The following is a 9,574-nucleotide window of genomic DNA, read 5'->3' as shown; positions in this document are numbered from 1 at the left end:
TGTATACAAGTTTTTTTTATATTTTTGTCGAGCCTTCGACTTTAGTCGAAAAAGCGAGACATAGCGATCCTACTTTCCGTCGGCGTCGGCGTCGTCGTCGGCGGCGTCCACAAATATTCACTCTGTGGTTAAAGTTTTTAAAATTTTAATATTTTTCTTAAACTATACTGGATTTCTACCAAACTTGGACAGAAGCTTGTTTATGATCATCAGATAGTATCCAGAAGTGAATTTTGTAAAAATAAAATTCCATTTTTTCAGTATTTTACTTATAAATGGACTTAGTTTTTCTGCCGGGAAACATTACATTCACTCTGTGGTTAAAGTTTTTAAAATTTGAATAACTTTCGTAAACTATCCTGGGTTTGTACCAAACTTGGACAGAAGCTTGTTTATGATCATAAGATAGTATCCAGAAGTAAATTTTTAAAAAATAAATTTCCATTTTTTCCGTATTTTACTTATAAATGGACTTAGTTTTTCTGCCGGGAAACATTACATTCACTCTGTGGTTAAAGTTTTTGAAATTTTAATAACTTTCTTAAACTATACTTGATTTCTACCAAACTTGGACAGAAGCTTGTTTATGATCATAAGATAGTATCCAGAAGTAAATTTTTTTTAAATAAATTTCAATTTTTTCAGTATTTTACTTTTAAATGGACTTAGATTTTCTGCCAGGAAACAACACATGCACTTTGTAGTTAAAGTTTGAATTTTTTTAATAACTTTCTTCTTTCCTATACCATTTTGGATTTGTACCAAACTTGGACAGAAGCTTTTTTATGATCAAAAGCTAGTATCGAGAAGGAAATTTTGTTAAAATTTTGTACCTGTGTATCTGTATTTTACTTATAAATGGACTTAGTTTTTCTTCCAGTTAACATTACATACAGTCTGCAGTTAAAGTTTTAAAACATTTATTAGATTCATAAACTATCTTGGATTTTTACCAAACCTGGACAGAAGCTTTTTACGATCAAAAGATAGTATCAACAGGAATAATTTTATTGATTTTTTTCCTCATTTTTGTTGAGCCTGTGATTAACAGCAAAAGTAAGCGAGACACTGGGTTCCGCGGAACCCTTACGAATTTTTTATATATACATATATATATTTTTTTTTTAATTTTGTCACAAACATGTTTTTTATTTGTTTATATGACAATAAAGATTATTCTTATTTTGGAATGTATAATAATATTTACAGTCAAAGAATAAAGTCCTTTCACTGAAAGAAAATGATGAAATGTCTAAATAAATGAAAAAATATTGTTTTGAAATCTTCGTCTTGTTTATTCTATTAGGCAGCAACCATTTGAATTTCGGGAGGGGGGGGGGGCTATGTTTTTTTTTGGAAAAAAAAGTTTGGTGAAAAAAATAATTTGTTTTGGAAGCTGAGAACAAAAAAATGTTTGTTTCACCCTCAGCTGCCACTATGTGTAATGCTAAAATTGAAAGAAAAAAATGAAAAGTAGAACTGAAAAAATATTCTAGATTCTGACTGAATAGTTTACTCTTTTCATGAGGTAAGATTTTCTTTGTTATAGTTTCATTGCAATACTTGTATATGCAAACAATTTGAATTATATATACCTTTGTGGTGTACATAATAATATGCTTATATTTGCAAATTTATCATATAAACACTTTTTGTTAAAGTTTTTGTTTTCTTTATTCACAACTTGCTATATACAATTATTCAGTCCACTATATAAGAGTGAAGTCAATAATTAGTTTCATTCACTAGAATATTTCTGCAATTCTTTGACAAAACATTTTTTTCAATCTGTTCTTCAAAGATCTTCCTCTGTACATCTTTATTGAATGGAGCGATTCAAATGAGAAGACAAAGCAAGTTTATTTGGACAACAACATTCTAATATTTCGTTCTTTCATTCCATCTTTCAATTGATAATTACATTGTTGTATTTATATGATCAAGTTCTTGTGCATCAATGATTGTGATGATATGACTCCTTTTTGTTTATAGTCATCATGTCGAAATTTCCTCTTTCAAATAAATGTAGGAAAAAACACGTTCCATTTCAAATTAATAAGAAAGTCGCACTAAGGAGAAAAATTTCAGCTTTAAGTTTTCCGTTCAGTAATGATCTGTGAATGATGACCATGAAAATCAAGATGTCTGACCTACAAATACACAAACTCAAAAATTATCAGTGAAGAGATCAATAAAATGGCTATTTTATTATATAAACTTTCATTTGAATTTTCAAGTACTAAATTACAGAAATCGCTTTACTTTTATAATAGTTTAGTTAAAGTACAGCTTATTTAAAAATTATAATAAACAAGAATTCATCCAAAGTACACAAATGCCCCACTTGCACATTTTCCATGTTCAATGGACCATGAAATTGAATAAAATATAATAAGGCATTAAAATTAGAAAGATAATATCATAAGGAACATGTGTACTAAGTTTCAAGTTGATTGGACTTCAACGTCATCAAAAACTACCTTGACCAAAAACTTTAACCTGAAACATGCACTTGCATTTTCTATATTCAGTGGACCGTGAAATTTGGGTCAAAAGTTTAATTTGGTTTGAAAATTAGAAAGATCATATCATAAGGAACATGTGTACTAAGTTTCAAGTTGATTGGACTTCAACTTCATCAAAAACTACCTTGACCAAAAACTTTAACCTGAAGCGGGACAGATGGACAAACGGACAGACGGACGAACGAACGAACGGACAGACGAACGAACGAACAGACGGACGAACGAACAGACGGACGCACAGACCAGAAAATATAATGCCCCTCTACTATCGTAGGTGGGGCATAATATTAAAGGCCACAGATGAGTTAAAAAAAATATTACATTTCTAATGCCAAAAAATTGCATTTTTGCACCAAAGGGAGATAATTTGGAGCTTTTTCAATGATATATACATTTTAAAAGTCATCTGGGGCCAAACCGAATTGATTGTTTTGAATGATTTGGTGTACCAAATGATAAAGTTATAAATAAAATGAGTCATGAAAAAAAAATATTAAATATTTTTCTGAAATTGTTATACCCTAGAGCCTCCTTAAATGTCATTTGATCTCTATTGGAGAAATGTCTCATTGGAAATCAGACTGTTAAGTGTTTCTTAATTTTATATCATCCCGGCCATATTATACCTGTCCAATATCAGGAGCTTGTATATAGTTCAGTGGTTGATGTTGGTTCATATCTGTCTTTTTTATTTTTCATAATTTTTTGTTTTTATAAATTAGTCTGGTATATTTGAAGTTTGAATTGATGCTCTGTTTCAAGTTTGGTTAGTGTTGTCTTTTATAGATTACTATAACATGTATAGGGTATGGGTTTTCTCATTACTTACACATGTTACAGGTCATCACTGGCCTCTAATAAGTAATTACAATGCTTACATCCACTAAATTGAACTCTGATGGATAGTTTTCTCATTCATCATACCACATCTTATTTTAATAAATATTAAATCATTATTCAAGGACAAAAACTTTTATAACAGTGGACTTACCATTTAGGCTTTGTTGACCTCTGTAAATCTTATTTTGTTGATAATTTCTTCTGTTTATAGTTTCCCCTTTATCTTTAATGTTCTTGCCCTACACATAACAGGGTAAACATCATTTAATGACAAAAATAACTACTATATCATAATTAGTAGGCAACTGAAAATTTTGCCTTATTTGTATATAACATCAACTTACTCATCATTCTTGCTGTTCAATATCATGAATATTATCATTATTCTATGAATCAGAGGTCACAGTAAAATTAACCTTGGCAGGCAGACCTTATATGATACCTTGTAGTCATTCCATACAAAATGTACAACAACAAGTAGACCTATTCTTAGAAAAACTGATAAAATGACAAAACCAGGAAAACTGATCATTGACCAAAGAACAATAAAATGCAGTCATGGTTTATATATGAATCTGCCATTCAGACATGCACACCTTACCAAGCTTACAATTGTTTCATATCTACCAAATATAATCTACCTGTAACTTTAAACATATGATAAACTGACAAAACAATGCAGTGTTTCATTGACCAATGAACCATGAAAATGAGGTAAAGTTCATATAAAATATGGCAGACAGATATGTGCATCTTACAATTATTTCATTCACTAAATAAAGGGGCCTTATTGCTTACAGTATCCGAAAAATAGACCAAATCACAAAAACTAAACATTTTCAAAGTTCCTTATAATACCCTGCCAATTTGTTATGGATGTGCCTGTTCCAAGTCAGGATCCTATAATTCAGTGATTGTCATTTGTTTATGTGAAACATATCTGTTTTTCATTTTTTTTGTACATAATTAGGTTGTTAGTTTTCAACTTTCAACTTGGCTATCATGTGTAAAATCATACAAGTGTTCGGAAAACAGGAAGTTGTGGAGTGATGAATCCGAAAATGCATCACACGGTATAGCTGACTTATTTAACCCTGAAACCAAATTTCAGAAATCCTTCTATTGTAGTTCCTGAGGAAAATGGGACGAAAAATATTCATTGGACGGACGGACTGACGCAAGGATGGATGGACAGACAGGGGTAAAACAGTATACCCCCCTTTTTTAAAGTGGGGGTATAACTTTAATACCGGGGTATAAAAACCCTTGCAAGATGTCAAAACAAAAAGAAGTAACCTAATTCTTACTTGTTAGGGGCTATTTATTTATTGTCCGTTATACATATAACAATACAACATAAGCTCTGTAGAGCTTTTATCCGACATACATATATGACAAACACAATACATTTGTACATGAAACATAAAGCTCATCACTGAGATAGTAGTCTCAGATAGAGGGAGACGGGGTCAAACAAACTCCCCTATTCAATCTAAATGTAGGACAGAAAGTCACATTTAAAAAGTCGCACACTGTCACAGGACAAAAAGTCACAATTTAGTTTTAAGATTATTTTTCTTTGAACAAGAAAACACTCTTTTTGTATTTTTCTTGAAGTTTTCTACATGAACATGATTTAGCAACTTTGTAATTAAAATTTATTAAAAACAAATAAATCAGTGCTTTAGGTTTGCACACATTAGTATTAACCATTACATTTGCACACAAAAATCATTATGTACAATGTGTGCAGCTTTTGATTACATTTGCACGCATTTTTTGACATGTAAATATAAAAAAAAGATATGGTATGATTGCCTTTTACAGCTGACTATACGGTGTGGGCTTTACTTCAGCTTTGCTCATTGTTGAAGGCTGTATGGTGACCTATGGTTGTTAATGTCTGTGTCATTATGGTCTCTTGTGGACAGTTGTCTCATTGGCAATCATACCACATCTTCTTTTTTATATTATGAACAATTTAATTTCCTTAAATCAGGGTTGGCAAAAACCTGGGTTTTATGGGTATTGCCCAGCCCAGTGGGAAATACTGGGAAAACCCGGGTTTTACTGGGTTTTAGTGGGTAATACTGGGCAATACTGGGTAATATAAAATACTTGTCTGAATTTTAAAGAGGATTCAGTGATAAACACAAATGTTATACATACATGACATATAATGAGATATTTATACCCTATTTTGTTAGTATAGCATTTGTCTAGATTGGCAAACTGTAAATATAGAGCAAAAAAATTTTGTTTTCTTCAAATAAATATAACTCCTAATTCTAACATGACGTCCTTCAAACGCTTTGAGTACACACCCGTGGTAAAATTTGAATATATTGCATGGGCTGTTCTGATCGTACTCCCACGTCGTATGCTTTTTTATGAATGAGTTTCGCGACGTCATAATACGATGACGTTAGAATATGAGCATTTGACTGGAAAATACACGCTTGAAAAACCGAAAATCATCACAACATGGCAACGTAAACAAACGATGCTAAAATGTGTTATAAGCCATATTTGTTTAAACATTTAAGACATATAAGTAAATTATCATTTAAAATAATTCAAAACTATCTATATGCGTTATTTTAAATAGTTTAAGCATGTCACTAATTCAGTTTGCTCCTTTCTTTTACGCCAATTTAATAGTGCGTTTATTTATGGGAATGGCAAATATTTGCCTCCACCTAGAGCGCTTCGATCCAAAAGAATTGCCGTATTTGACCTATTAGAATCGAAATAATTCATGGGGGCTTGAATATATCTAGATTTTACCACGGGTTGTCCCTTTATGCCGATATTTTACCCCTCGCTATCGCTCAGGGTAAAATATTTGTCATAAAGGGCCAACCCATGGTAAAATCACGATATATTCAAGCCCCCATGAATTATTTCTTAATTTAACATTGTTTAAGAATTAACAATTACTTGTAAGAAAAATTACATTTAAATAATGTCACTAATTAATTAGTAATTATTCAGATTAGAACACATTTGTTTATGTAACAATAATCAGCACTCATAATTCTATAAGTTTTATTGGCATGACCCCTTAGGGTGTTTATTTAGCAATATGAATGTATAACAAATAAAATTAACAAGTCACTTAAACCAGAGACATATAATACAATTGTATTATATGTCTCTGCTTAAACACTGCAATAAAATGCATGTTTCAAAGTTTGGATTATTAAATCAATGCTTGGTAATTAAAAAAGGTATCTTTAAATGTACATTTCTTCTGTTCTGCCAAATATAGAATTAATAGAGAAGAGAATGAAATTGACATTTCAATCCTCTAGAAATGACTGTCAATGGTTATCTGTATAAAAAATATATATTTAGCTGTTATACTATGAAACTGTACCAAGTCTTTACTATTTAATGTTAAAATCAGCATAGAAAATCATATTGCCCAGTATTGCCCACTATTACCAATTTCTGGGAGTATTGCCCCGCCCGGGAAAACCTGGGTTTTCCCACCAGGGAATTCCCGGGCGGGTAATTCTTTGCCAACCCTGCCTTAAATTAAAAATGAATATATGTAATAAAAAGAAGATATTTCAAAATCTTTTTTCATTTTACATTCAAACAATTGACAACAAATTGTTTGTGACTTTTTGTCCTATCAACTTTGTTACTTTATGTCTGAGTCTGACATGTGTCTGACTTTTTGTCCTGTGACTTTTTGTCGGAATGTCCTGTGACTTTCTGTTCGTTTACCTTCCATCTTATTCAGTGAGCTGAATAATTGTTTTTTGCAGAAGTCCGGGGAATGTTAAAAAATCACATGTGCAAATTAAGAGTCAACACTTACACAGGGACTACACAATACTTTTTCAGAATGTCAGCAAAAAAGGATCAGTGGTGACAGGGGAGTGCTGACCGATGAATTGATCCTGAATCAGATAAGATTTTCCCGGTACATCTAAACACCGCTCAGGAGGACCTTCTGAGTGCACACATGCGGGGCATACAAAGTGCACTCATGACAGACCCTATATATTCGTCGTATCTGCACACATGATGGATGTATATATTCATTATAGATCGATCGATATACACTTCTCATTTTAGAGTTAAATTTGCAAGTAACGGCCGGGGAACCTCTTAAGATTTTATATAATAATGCTACAAAAATATATTATTTCCCCCAATTTTCGCATTTTTTTCGCTATAATTATTAAATCGTTAGGCGACTTTTAGTGAATATATATGATGACGAGGGCCTCACGAATAAATATAAATATGAAATATACTCACTAGTATAGATTCATTAAGTTTACATTTGACAATATAAATGATATTGTTTTTTAAGTAACAAAAACAGACTGAACCAAAATGTCAGCATGGCTAAAGGATAGAGGATTGCCTCTTGAAGACCAAGTGCATTTATCCCTTTTCTAAGGTCCTTAACAAATGAATGTGGAGAATGACCATACAGGAGCTCATCACATATCTCAGGTGTCAGAAATGAAGGTAATGGACCATTCTGCAAAATACTAAGAGCTGAAAAAAAAAGTAATTATTTAAAAAAACAATATAAGAATGATACCATTGTCAAGTTCAATAAAACAAACAGACAAAGGCAAAAAATAAAATTTAAATTGTTTGAAGTTGCCTACCCACCATAAAAAAAAGCCTACCAGAAAAAAAATTATGAAACAACTGATTTCAAATGTCTTTAAAAGAAATTCTCCTGATCTTATATTGTTTTTTACTAAAATATGCAACTAATTTTGTTGACAAACTAAAAACTATCCCTTCCTACCTACAAAACCCTACAAGGCATGAGTGGGCAACATCAAACAAAGAAGTAAATGTCTGTTGTGTATTATACACCAAATATATATATATAAATGCCTGTTTTTAATTATCCTTATTACAATATAAACCATCTTTAATACTAATATAACACGGTCCAATTTGTCAGACGTTAAACGGTAAAAGAACAAATCAAAGAATTAAACTTTATATATATATATATATATATCTAATATCAGGAACAAAATGAATATATGACCAAATTAATGGTCGTTTAAAAAGGAATGACTGTTATTTTTTTTCAAAATAGAAATAAACATTGATAAAGACGTAACCAAATTTCTTTCCAGTTCATTCATTCATTTGTGCATACATGTATTCCAACTGATATTTTATCGTGTGTTTTTCTATGTTGTCATGTGATGCTACTGTGTAAGAAAAAGGGAGAAGGTTTGGTACCATTAAAACTTTTAATCCCGCTGCAAATGTTTTGCACCTGTTCTAAGTCAGGAATCTGATGTACAGTAGTTGTGGTTTGTTAATGTAATTTATACGCGTTTATCGTTTTTTTATATAGATTAGACTTTTGGTTTTCCCGTTTGATTATGGTTTTACACTAGTAATTTTGGGGCCCTTTAAAGCTTGTTGTTCGGTGTGAGCCAAGGCTCCATGTTGAAGACCGTAAATTGATCTATAATGGTTTACTTTTATAAAATGTTATTTGGATGGAGAGTTGTCTCATTGGCACTCACACCACATCTTCATATATCTATGTTCACAGACATTAGAACATTTTTGAAATGTGTACTTGAATATCTTACATGTATCTGTCCACTTTCTATTTTGACTTTAAAATCATGTAATAAATTACTTGTAAATCTCAACTTGGTGAACATTATATATATTTTTTTTGATCTATAGTAGATAATCTAAAATATATTTTTGTTGTGTTAACAAAATCTTATATGTTTCATCAATGAACACATTTACTTATTTCTTCATAAAACTGAACCTCCAATGTAAGTCTCAGGTTTGTTAATGCCCTAATTTCTTTCCAGTATGTTATGTCTATCAATCACCACATAGTTAGTTTCCCCCTCTATTGTCGAGTCTATTGCCTCAATATCCAATGGACGGCCCTGTACAAGAATGCACTGTATGTATCTTAATACATCAACTGGGTTTTCCATGTTGTTTTCGTTACAATACCTAATGGCATACTAAAGGATTTCTTCTAATTGCATACTGCGCAACATGTCAGTTGACATATATTGCCGTTATTGGCAGTTACAACAGTTTCAGATGCATGTGGTTTTTGTTCTTCGGAATAGATTACATCTTGAGTAAGTATTGTGCTTTCTGATTCGGCTGAGAGCTGAGAAAGGAAACTAATAACTGGCAAGCTTTCATCACTTAGCACAACTAAATTCTGT

General features: G+C 31.5%; 1 long non-coding RNA gene across 1 annotated transcript; it reads right to left on the bottom strand.

The window, feature by feature from the left end:
* Positions 1 to 1,922: 1,922 nt before the first annotated feature.
* On the bottom strand, positions 1,923 to 7,241 carry LOC134686207 (uncharacterized). The gene is made up of 3 exons (XR_010101561.1): positions 7,195 to 7,241; positions 3,517 to 3,604; positions 1,923 to 2,150 (listed from the first exon to the last, which is right to left on the bottom strand). It is a non-coding gene; the product is annotated as an uncharacterized LOC134686207 (long non-coding RNA).
* Positions 7,242 to 9,574: the final 2,333 nt, after the last annotated feature.

This window comes from Mytilus trossulus, chromosome 10 (genome assembly GCF_036588685.1).
Source record: "Mytilus trossulus isolate FHL-02 chromosome 10, PNRI_Mtr1.1.1.hap1, whole genome shotgun sequence".
NCBI lineage: Eukaryota > Metazoa > Mollusca > Bivalvia > Mytilida > Mytilidae > Mytilus > Mytilus trossulus.
This window is presented reverse-complemented; position numbering and strand designations above follow the sequence as displayed.